This window comes from Peromyscus californicus, unplaced genomic scaffold, assembly GCF_007827085.1.
Source record: "Peromyscus californicus insignis strain IS unplaced genomic scaffold, ASM782708v3 Scaffold_15__1_contigs__length_86483966, whole genome shotgun sequence".
NCBI classification, from domain to species: Eukaryota; Metazoa; Chordata; class Mammalia; order Rodentia; family Cricetidae; genus Peromyscus; species Peromyscus californicus.
Genome location: NW_026294447.1, coordinates 20,276,767 through 20,289,338, shown reverse-complemented (window position 1 = coordinate 20,289,338; position 12,572 = coordinate 20,276,767).

Below are 12,572 nucleotides of genomic sequence, written 5' to 3'. Positions count from 1 at the left end.
CTATCTTTCCAGCCAAAATGCATCCATTTTGAAGTTTCACAGAAATTTTTGATTGTTTTTTTGTCAATTAGAACTCCAGGTTGTAAAAAAAATAGACATATCGGTTACTCTATATTCTTGCCAATCTTGTAAAGCATCATCTTTCCCATTTCGTTGGCAACATTTTTTCATCTTAATGCTGTGTTAACTTGAATTTCCTTAACAATTTTATTTTTTAGTAGTTATATATGTGTTTAAATGCCATTTTTACAACTAGCTGTTGATAATAGTTCTATCATCCCCTGTTTTAGAGAGGCTGCAATAAGTTCTCAGTTGAATGCTTTGGTTGTATTCAAACTCATCATTAAAAACAGCATACATATATCTATTCTCAGTGTCGAGTTCCTACCTCTAGCATGATTGGAATTCCTTTCTGTGATAAATAGATCCAGACTGTGGACCTCAGACAAGGAAACTGACAATAGAAAGGCAGGAATATATGACCCCAAACTGGTGTTTTCTCACTGAAAATCATGGAGGTTCTGGGATGAAAGGAAAACTGAGTAAAAAATAAAAGAAAGTAAAAGCATGGAATTTGAAAAGAAATCCGAAGGCTCAAGAGAATAACTGAGCATATAAGAAAAGATGCTCAGAGTCATTTGGCTTCACAATTTTTTTTTTAAATCCAGGACAAAATATAAATCTATACCTAGAAATTGATTAAAACCATAGCATATAGATTTAGATACCAGAAATGATAATGCATCAGTACTACAGGAAGATGTGTATAATGACCGGTGGAAACCTTGAGTGTCTGGAAGTGAACGCACATTGCATAAGGTTTCTCTGAACTGGAGGAATAGCAACAATACAGAGTGTGCTATTTCTTTTTAGTTTCTGAAGCACATGTGTGTGTGTGAAATGTGTCCAGGGGAGTGCAGTGCTCTCAGAAGCCAGGAGAGGGTGTTGGATCCTCTGGAGCTGGATTTGCAGGCAGCTGGGAGCCTCCCGACTTGGGTGCTGGGAGCGGAATGGAGGGAGGTCCTCTGAAAGAGTAGCAGTACCTGCTCTGAAGTGCTTAGCCATGCCTCCAGCCTCCCCCACTTATTTACTAAAAAGACTCACACTTCGTGTTTATTCTTTTGGAAACACACCTGTTCTTATGTGTTTGTGGAGACAGAGTCTTCTCACCTGTAAAGTTCTGGCTTTCCATGAGTTAGAATAAAAAAATGATTAAATCGTCCTATAGCACATGGTCGATTGACCTGCGGGTCAAAAAACTCTATCACAGGGTTCACCTAAGACCATTGGAAAACACAGGTAATTACAATACAATTCATAACAGTAGCAAAATTACAGTTATGAAGCAGCAATGAAAATAATTTTAAGGCTGCAGGTCACCACAACATGAAGACCTGTATTAAAGGGTTGGCGCATTAGGAAGGTTGAATACCACTGGTTTATGGGACACATGAAATATGTATCTGGAAAGATGACTAGTTATGCAGCCTGGCTGTTATTTTAGCTAAATCATTATGGAATCTGAGACAAGGACAAAACTAAGAAGTCAGAAGGAGACCCCTGAGCACAGGGCATGAGGTCACTGAAGTCATGCTCAAAAGTGTGCTGTGGCTGCTTCTGGAGTAGAAAGGGATGACTTTTTACAGATTTCTTTTTTGTCAGAAAACTTGTATTAGACCAAACTTTAAAATTATTTATTATCTGCTTCAACTACATCTTGAAGAAAGTGATTAATGCAATCTAGCTATTCTATAATAGATCATAATATATTGTTGAAGGGGCTTGCTGAAGGAAAATACAGTTTTCTTCTTCTTCTTCTTCTTCTTCTTCTTCTTCTTCTTCTTCTTCTTCTTCTTCTTCTTCTTCTTCTTCTTCTTCTTCTTCTTCTTCTTCTTCTTCTTCTTCTTCAGTGTTCCTGCTTCTTAAAAACAACCGAAGTGCCAGGCAGGAGAAAAGTGCCCGGTCAATGGGTATGCTAACGTTAACACCTTTTCCGATTTGCAAACTCAGCTTTCCCTCAAACCCTCTGATTCTTTAAATCTGTTGTCATTATTTTTGCTAGTGTGAGCCTTGCATCTTTGGTAGGGTTAGGGAAGTAAGCTTAGGATTGGTGGTGGGAGGAAAACCTTAGGGGAAGCAGAGGTAGCAACTGAATTTTGTTTTTCTTTCAATAGTTTTATGTTCAGTGATGGGATTATTCTGTATCTATTGTGTACTGTGTTCCAAGACACCTTTGCAGGTCTGGCTGGATGATCAACTAGCTGTGCAGTGTGACAGAGAGACTTTTTTCTGGCCAGCTGATTAGGTTTCTGAAAGTTTAAGCAACAAGTAGCTGATGTTTCAAATCAGAAGTTGATGTTGGAGGAGGCGTCTAGTACAAAGCCAGAAGGAAAATGAGAAAATGAGAGAAAGGAAAGTCCTCAACGACAGTCCAGATGCCCTGACGAAAAGGTGCAGGGCAGCCCAGTGGGAAGTGGCAGTCCCTGGCCTGTGGGCTGAGGATCAAGCCCCAAGCACAAGCCCTCAGTAGACTACTTTGTGTGATGTGACCCTTGCCCAGGGGACATTATCTTCCCAGCACTGAAAAGATTCCTGTTTGGATAGTGGCTAAGTTATTGCCAGAGAAGAAGAACAGGGAAACGAGCATGAATTGTTGATTCTTTCGAAGTGTGTAGCAGAAACAGCAGCAGCAGGTTGACTTTGCAAACTCTCATCTCTAATGTAGCAGCACACAGCTCCCTTGACAAGAGACAAAGCAACTGCTAGGTTGAATGTGTCTTTACATGAGCAAATGATCTTGCATAATAATACGGCGCTGGGCTGACAATCCTTTATGAATACAGCAGCGTAACACCGACAGTTAGCTGAACAACAGAGCTGCCTGCCCAGATAGAGGGTTTGGAACTACACGGGAGGGACATATTTCACTCAAGGTAATTCCAGGGAAACGTGAAAAGGCTGACATCTGGACTGTCATGCAAAGCAGACACATTCGGAAACACAAGAGAAATGTCGTCTGAGAGGTTCTATAGTGAGCCTTCCAAGTCCTCATCCAAAGCTTGTGAAATGTTCATAATTTAAAATGGGAGAAAGCAAAAAGATCACTTCCGAAGAGCGGTGGAAGAGGACCAGCGGCTGGTGTAGATACATTTATTCACTGTACTAAGTATTTCTTGACTATCATCGTCTGTGGGTCACAAATTGCGTTATGTCTCAGAGATCCCGGCAGAAGTAACATGTTTTTATCCTCAAGATGGTTGCAGAGGGGAATCAGCCAACAAGTATAGCATGCTGCAGTTAGCATTAAGACTGTGGAAGCTACGCTACTCTCTCTCTCTCTCTCTCTCTCTCTCTCTCTCTCTCTCTCTCTCTCTCTGCCTTTGGGAATTGGACCTAGGGCCTCACAGATGCTTGGCAAACCCTCTACCACTGAGCTATACGCTGGTCCTTTTTGATTGTGAGTCTTTCCCTTGCTGTGTTGTCCACACTGATTTTTATTTTAACATTCTGTGTGACCTAGGGTGGTCTTGCACTTGCAATCTGCTGAGTAGCTAGGGCAGACTCCTTCCTTCTAAGGGCTTTAGGACACTGAAAACCCAGAGGTCCTCTTCCTCGGCAAGACAGTCAGACTAAATATAAAGCATTTCCCAGTGTCTCCAGGTACAAAACTGATTAGATCTTAGAGGAAGAGATCAGGAGATTTTTAAGATTACTTCTTGTGAAAGTTGTGTGGGAGTAAAGTGGGCAGACAGAAAAACTAATCAAGAATCCTTTACACTCTAGGACTTTACTGTGCTTCCAAACCCAACAAAAAGGAGCAGGAATGATTACTGACAAGGAAATTACATGGAATGATATTTCAAAATGCTACACAGTGTAGCCCCAGGCTAATAGTGTGGTATCTTATCCAACAGTGGATTGCTTGGCCAATGGCAGGGACAAAACAGACAGTCCTCTGGCATATCAGCATTTGAACTATTGACAGGAAGTCTGACCATGTTATCCTTGTAACCCTCAGAAGGAGAAACTTGGAGTGGGTCAGGGAACTGGAACTTTCAAGGTGTTCAGGGAAAGGGATTAGACCATTACAGACACTTAGTTGTCTTCAAAGCTAGGCTTTGACCTCTGATTCTATCCCTGATTATGAGATTTTTGTCGGCTCTTTATGATGCAGCGAGTTCAATGTGATTGTGTACGATAACTAATTGATCTTGGTGGTCAGGTTTGTGTGAGTTCTCAGTTTAATCCAACTACATGTGTGCTAACTTTGCCAAGATTTTGCTTTGACATTTACATCCTGCAAATTGCATACCAAGTGTAAACAGAAATTTTCCTGCTTGAGATGTTAACGTATAGCATACTCAAGTTTTCAAAGCACATTTCTAAGTTCCTTATTTGCTTGTCATGTCCCATAGATATTAGGAGAACCAATCCTACCAAACAGTTGACAGTAGGGCTGGCTTACAAGAGAATGCTATTCAGTGCCTTCTCCATCTGAAAACACAGAGAAAGGAAAGATAACATCATGGAAATCACCAATAAGAATGAGGTAGAAAGAGTTGGAAATCATCTGCTTTCCTATCCTCAACTGTAGATGAGAAAACAAAAGTCATCTTCCAGAGCCCTACAAGTACAGGAGATAACAACTGAGATTTTTTTTTTGCTGAGGAGCAGACCAGTGCTTTCTTCTAAGCTGCAATATTTCCCCTAAAGCCACTAAACATTATCTCATCCCTTAATCTTCCTTTCCATATCTTACTTTACTCTCTGTCTTCTGTGGAGGAAGAGGCTCCACATGATCCAAAGGCCACATAGTAGGGCTTGGTTCCCAAGCCCATGAAATTGTGTATAAACAGTAGAAGCATATGAACCAATATTCAATTAAAAAACTTTCGAATAGTCTCCTTAATTTCAGTCATTAGTCATTCCAGCAGGTTGAAATGAGGAAGATTAAAAATAGTTCCAAAACTTTTCTTCAATGTTCTTTTAGACCACTGAATTTTATACAGGGTAGGTGAGTCATGAACCATGTTGGCAGGCTTTAGTCACTGCCACAGGGAGTTGGGGGGAGGATCTCTTAGTGGGATAATTGTATAAGGGTAGAATATATGTTTGTATTTTTTCTGTTTACTGATGTTTTAAAACACACATGTCTATGAGATAATTCTCAAATTAGGTCTAAAAAGATAATGCTGATAACATTATAGCATACTCTTAGAGGTGACTCGCTCTTCCAGGTTTCTGTTGGATGCAAGGACTACCATTCTATTATGTGGAGTATCTGAGGTCATGAATGACTATGACCTTTTCAATGACTTCTAATCCTAATTTTTGTGTAACTGTGTGACTTTAGAAAGTTTTTGTACTCTCACATGGGAATTGCAGTTGCTTGTAAACCTACTGACTCCCTAGCAGATCTGGAAGTCTCCAGTCGGCATAGACCCTATTTGGCTCTTGACATTCTTTGTTTTGAATATTGCACACAGACATCTAGGGCTTTGCTGTCGCTCTTCAAACTGCTATCCCTTCTGCTATTGTTTTTCTGTACCCAGGGTTCCTGTTCCCCCAAATCAAGGCTTCCTCCTGAATGGCCTAATTACCCACATTGAGTCCCCATGAGGCCATAATAAAGCAGAAGTCTTGACTGAAGTAAGATAGCAGTATCTATCTTCTCAAGGAGAGAGGAAGCTCACTGTGATGTTACTTGACTTCTTCAGAGAGTTGCTGAATGTGTGACATAGCTCTGAGCTAGTTTCATTCATAGGGCTTCTTCTGAAGTCACTAGAATGGGTGAGCTACAGTAGGCTTGTTTAGTGACCAGAACTCCCAGAAGCTCGACTGTTGCATTATTATTCAGCTACTTTCATTCTAAGATGACATCTTTTCTCCCAATATGTTCAAATAATGGTTTTGTTAGACTATCCCATAAGTTTTCTAAATATACTGGAATCTTAGCATCCAAGAATACTTACTAATCATCCAGAAAAAGTTATCATAGAATCGGCTATGTGACTGGCTCTCCTTGAACTGTGCAACAATTTCTGAGAATTTGTGCAGCATATGAGCTCTGGGTAAATCCAACTCAACACTGTACAAAGGGGCCCAGAGGTTTCTGAACCTCATACTATGACAGTAGCTGTAGTGAAATACTTCTACATATGCAAACAAACATATATTTCTGTAGCGTGAATCTTAAAAGGTCTTATTAATAAAAACAAACCCGGGAGCCAGGTATTGGGGTGAATGCTGAAAGATCAGAGAAACAGAACCAGCCACAGCTAACCTCACCTCGACAATTCCTCAGCTGATCCTGTTTCCTCAGACTGGAAACCTCCGAGTCCTCATCCAGAATGAATCTCAGCTGAACTGCTGCTAAAAGCCTAAAAGCTTAACCAGGCTCTAGTTCCTGGTCCTCACACCTTATATACCTTTCTGCTTCCTGCCATTACTTTCTGGAATTAAAGGCGTGTGTCACCATGGATGGATCTCTGCCTCCAGAATGCTAGGATTAAAGGTGTGTGTGCTAACATTTTTTGGCCTCTATGTTTATCTAGTGACTGTTCTGTTCTCTGATGACAGATAAATTTATTAGGATGCACAATTTATTGGAGAACACAATATCACCACATATTTCCACTATCTTAAACATTAATTTCTGATAATATGAGATGACTTTATTAAAAAACATGGTGCTTATTTCCTGGTTGAAGGAGAATTTTGGTTATATGTGGCTTAGGTGGGTCTTGCCATATGCCACCACCTGTGATGGATGGATAGGAAGATATTTCAGTGCCATTCAGCAACCTTGTAGCCTATTAATAAAAAATTATTCATGAATTCATGTAGTTAACCCAAAAGTATGGATTGTAAAAGATCATCTCTACAAAAATATTATTGGAATTCTGTATCTAGCATTATGAGTTTAAGGTCAATGACAAAAATTAGATGTCAGTAAAAACATAAAAAAAATCAGATTGGGTGGTTTCCTCCACATTTTGCATGTAAACACATAGACCTAGAAATAAATACTGAGATTAATGCTGAAGTCTCTGCTTTGAAGAACCAAAGAGTTGTTGCAGCTTTTAAAAATCAGAACACAAAGCAAATAGGAAACTTCTAAATTAAATTCCAACATTTTCAAACAAGCGCTGCCTGGGAGATCATGCGAAGCATCCAAAGCCTAAATTGAATGTATGTTGGCAAGAGCATCTTCACATCTCTCTAAATAACTAGCTAATACAGTCAGGATTTTACACCTCATCGAGGCCTGGCACTTATTTGCAACATGTTCCAGTCAATTGTCAACTAAAGAGAATGCAGAATTTCAATCCTTTAGGGGAAGAACGGGTACAGTTTTTTTTTTTTTTTTCCATTTCCCAGAGCATGTTGCATTGCAAAGATGGAATTCTCCAGGGGCTGCCAGGTCTTCTGTCAGGTGTGATTTAACCCATCAACATTTTTAGGAGAAATCAAAATGAACATGAAAGCAAAGATAAAGAGGAGAGAGGAGCACGTACCCTGAAACAGCTGTAACTGAGCGTCTTGTCCGTCCCATCAAACAGAGTTTTGTACCAAGTCAAATGTAGATCATATGAGACATCCTAAATTATTTTCTGTGCCATTGAGCAGATTAGATTATGTTATCCAATAAGGGATTCAAAGATGTGCGGAGACTGTGAGAATACGGAAGAGAGAATGAGAAACACGAACAATAATAAAAATCGGCAGACTTCCAAAAGGAGACGTGGGTGGAGACAGAGATCTGTTGTTTTCTGCATGTCGTCGAAAGCAACTGTGCTTACTCTGCCATACGTTAAATCCGTCAGTGCCCTATGCAGTAAATATTATCCCCATTTTACAGGTGAAGAAATGGAAGCTATTACATTAGGTTCGGGTCACACAAGGACTGGCATTAGAAGATTTAGGTGACTGTGTCTAATTCTAGCAGGAAGACTTTAGGGAATATTTCAAAGAGATGAGACTTCATCCAGGTGTTGGAGGGTTAACCAATATACCATGTAGGAAAAGTTCATTTCATGTAGAAGAAGTGGTGAGGGCCCCAGGGCTGCCCAGAGTAGGAGCTGAACTTATCTGTGTAGGGACCAATGGCTACTTCATACATCGAAAGCCTGGAAAAAGTGAGGAAATCATCAGAAAGTGTCATGTGCAAATCCTGTAGTATAAATGTATGAGCACACATTCCTTTATTAAACTTTTATTGAAGGGTAAAAACGCTTTCTTTCTCTTCCCCCGTTTTTGGTGTGGTGTCTTATTTGTTTGTTTTGAGACCAGGTCTTGCTATGCAGCCTTGGCTGGCCTGGAACTCACTGTGTCTTAAATTCAGAGATCCTCCTGCCTCTGCATTCCAGTGCTGGAACTAAAGGCATACACCACCACACCTGACCAAATCAAGCTCTTGAAGTGTGAATCTGCAACTGGCATTTCTGAGTCAAATGAAACATTTTACAGCTTTTGGACTGTGGAGCAAAATCAAGAGATGAGGACAATTTAAATGTGATGTCCTTGGGGATGTCTAGGGCTTTTCTCCTCCAATCACTCCACCTTTCAACCATTTACACTTGGGTATCATCTCTTATTGACATCTTGAAACTAAACACCTAACAGTTTTTTGCAGAAGCAATTTTCTTTCTGCACTCACATTTTGTTTTATCAGTTTTCATATTTAATTAAATCACATAATTGTAAGAATGAGTCAAACTAATATAAATAAGCTTGGGCAAGAGTACAACTAATTGGTAGGGAAAAACAAAACAAAACAAACAAACAAACAAAAAACCACAACATACGGCTTGACTCGTTAGTCCAGAGTGCTTAATCAGCCAGGCTTCTGGAGGGTCATGTTATGCAGAAGGAATGGAGATCATTGATAGGAGTCCATTAAATAGAAACATGTTAAGAGAATTGCTGTTTCCATAGGGAAAAAAAAAACAAATCTGTTTGGGTCAGATATTATAAGGCCTTTAATGCCAATCTAAGTAGTCTGCCACCAGTAATCTTGCCATCCCTACACTGTTGAGATGTTGAGGATGCAGTTGTGGGTGTGGATGACACATCTTTTGAGTGTTGAGAGAGATTTGGTGGAGAACGTGGAAGAAGTGAGGTCACACCAAATGTGAGAACTGAAGAGTAGACAGGTATGGGAGATGTCTTAAATGTAGGATGAGAAGGATGCCAGGTGTGAATGTGACATTTGACGTTCTTATCTCATAAAGAGGGAACAAGAAGGAATTTGCCAACTGGGCATGACATGCACCCCTAGGAAATGTGTGCACCCTCTTCGCTTCTTTGAAGACTTTGCTTTTACCATTCACAAACAATGAGGTGGTTGCGGTGGCTTCTGTTGCAGTGGCTTCTATAGAAGTACTCTGCTGGATTCAGCCGGACATTTCTGTCACTTCATGCACGTATGTTATGCCATTGATCCCAAAACTTTCATTGCATTGCTTGTATATGAGCATCTGAAGTCAGTAACCAGTTTATAACATCAATGCTTGGGGGGCACAGCAAATGTTAATCAATCACATGTTTTCCTCACTGGTTAGAGAGCTGTATGCTTATAATCAACAGTGGCTTCTATTCTCTACCAGACCACCGCTCCAGGGGCAATTCTTGTTCACCTTTTTTTCTACATACTTTTTGATGCCTTGTATAGCACTCTGCAGGTCTTTGGTAAGTACTTGACTTTTGTTCACTCTAGTTAGACTCATGATAGGCTATGTAACGCATCACTCTTTCAACCTTCTGGAAAGACTGTCATGTGGGACTATGTCTGCTGTCCTCTGCCCTTCTCACTGTCTTCCCAGTTTCTCCTGTACTGCTCATTCCTGGACCTTGCTCAGACAGACTCAGGATGTACTTTTCTTTCACATGAGGGACTAGGTAGGCACAAGCTCCTCAAACTTGAGAATGAAAAAGTATTACATGAAAACTTAGAAACCAAAATACTCTTGAGTTCACATAGGCTTTCAAAATTTCTTAAGGAGACTCCAGGAAATGAACTCAGATATACTGATATAAGACAGAATTAACTCAGTTGATAACATTTTAAAAATTAGTGTCTATTGTTAACTAGCTCTATGATGTCCAATAAATTTTTGAAGGGGCAATTTAAATTTTCTTCTTAGTTTTTAAAATTTATTTTATTTTATTCTTCTTCTCTCATACATTACATCCTGACCACAGTTTCCCCTCTCTCTACCCTTCCCATTCCCCACCCCCACCATTTCTCTACCTCAGATCCATTCCTCCTGTTTCCCTTCAGAAAAGGGCAGGCCTCCCAGGGATATCAATTGAACAAGGCATAATAAGTTACATTATTACAGGCACATACCTAGTCATATCAATGTTGGATGAGGCAACCCAGTAGGAGAAAAAGAGTCCCAAGAGCAGGCAAAAGAGGCAGAGTCACTATTCCCCAACTCTAGCTGTTAGGAGTCCCACTAGAACACCAGGCTATACGACTATAAGATATATGCTGAGGACCTGGCTCAGATCCATACAGACTCTGTGATTGTCACTCCAGTCTCTGTGCTTAGTTGAGTCTGTGGACTGTGTTCTTGAGGTGTCCTTGACCCCTCTGGCTCCTGCAATCCTTCCTCCCCCTCTTCTGTGGGGTTCCCCAAGCTCTGCCTAATGTTTGGATATAGGTCTCCGCATCTGCTCCTATCAGATGTTGGATGAAACCTCTTTGATGACAACTGGGATAGACACAGATCTGAGTATAACATATTATCATTAGGAATCCTTTCATTGACTTCTCTTTGCTCTCTCTCTCTCTCTCTCTCTCTCTCTCTCTCTCTCTCTCTCTCTCCCTTTCTTTCTTTCTTTCTTTTCTCTTCTCTTTCTTCCTTCTTTTCCTTCTTTCCTTCCTTCCCTTCCTTCCTTCCTTCCTTCCTTTCTTTCTTTCTTTCTTTCTTTCTTTCTTTCTTTCTTTCTTTCTTTCTTTCTTTCTTTCTTTCATCAGTCATGTTTGGTTCTATCCTAGGTCTCTGAGCTATCCAGCCTCTGGTTCCTGGCTATCCAGGCAGTTTCAGGTATGAGCTTCCTCTTGTGGTGTGGGCCTCAAGGTGGACCAGTCATTGGTTGGCCAGTCCCTCAAGTTCTGTGCCAACATTATTACCTCAGCACATCTTGCAGGCCAGACACATTGTTGGTTGACGGGCTGGGTTGACATCCTACTCCCACCACTGGACACCTTGCCTGCTGTGATTTGAAAGAAAATGGCTCCCAAAGGGAGTGGCACTATTAGGAGGTGTGACTTTGTTAGAGTAGGTATGGCCTTGTTGGAGGAAATGGGTAACTGTGGAGGCAGGCTTTGAGGTCTCATATAGTCTCAAGCCGTGCTGAGTGTCTGACACCATTTCCTGCTGCCTGTACAAGATATAGAACTCTTGACTATCTCTCCAGCACCATGTTCCACCATGATGATAATAGACAACCTGTGAACTGTATGCCACCCAATTAAATAATTTTCCTTTATAAGAGTTACTGTGATCATGGTGTCTCTTCACAGTGATAGAAACCATAACTAAGACACTTGGTTACAGAAGATGGCCAGTTAAGGCTCTGTTCTTCTTAATTTCTTATTTTTACATGTTTAATTATTAGGAAAAAGTAAAAGGAAGAGACAGTAAAGAAATAAAATGATCAGATTTAGCAAGGTAAAAGTGTTTTTAAATAAAACTGACTATTTCCAAAAGGCATCAACCAGCTTGACAGGACAGACCAGGATGTCCTGTCCATGTACAGATATGTAGCTCAGTGATTCTCTCTTTCTCCTTCTCCCCATTCCCCTCTCTCCTTCCTTCTCTTTTCCCCTCCTTCTTTCCCTCCCTCTCTCCCTAGCACCCTCCCCCTCCTTCCCTCCCTCTCTCCCTCCCTCCCCACCCACCCCCATGTGTGCACTTACGTGGGTAGTTGCATATGGAGGTCACAGGTTGGTTGAGGTGTCTTGCTCTATTGGTCCTCATCTTATTTTTTGAGTCGGGGTCTCTCGCTGAACCTAGAGCTCAGTGATTCAGCTGAACTGGCTGTCTCATTAGTTCCAGGGGTTGTCTCCACCGTTCTAGCACTAGAGATAGGCTGATGAACCTGGCTTTTGAGTGCATGCTGGAGATCTTGCCTCAGGTCTCCATGGTTGCTCAGCTGGCACTTTGCCTCCTGAGCCATCTCCCAACTCCAGCTCAGTGGTTGTTTAATGAATGCAGTAAATATAATTATCTACTGAATTAAGATTTTCAAGCAAAATATAGAAATGAACTTTAATTGAGGAATTAATGCTTATTGAAAATCAGTTTTGAACTGTTTTATTGAGATAAATTATGCACAGAAATGTGGAAAACAAGAGTTTTAAATGAAGGATATTTATATTACTTTCTGGAATGGAAGGGGTAAGGTAGGGATCTACACAATGCTTCTGGGCAGAAATGAAGCATTTAGAGTCTGAGGACAGAAAGAACAGAGGCTATGGGTGTGGTTGGCTCTTTCTGCCTTTTACCAGAACAGGATTAAAACCACAGGAAAACTAAAGCACACTGACAATGTACAGGATT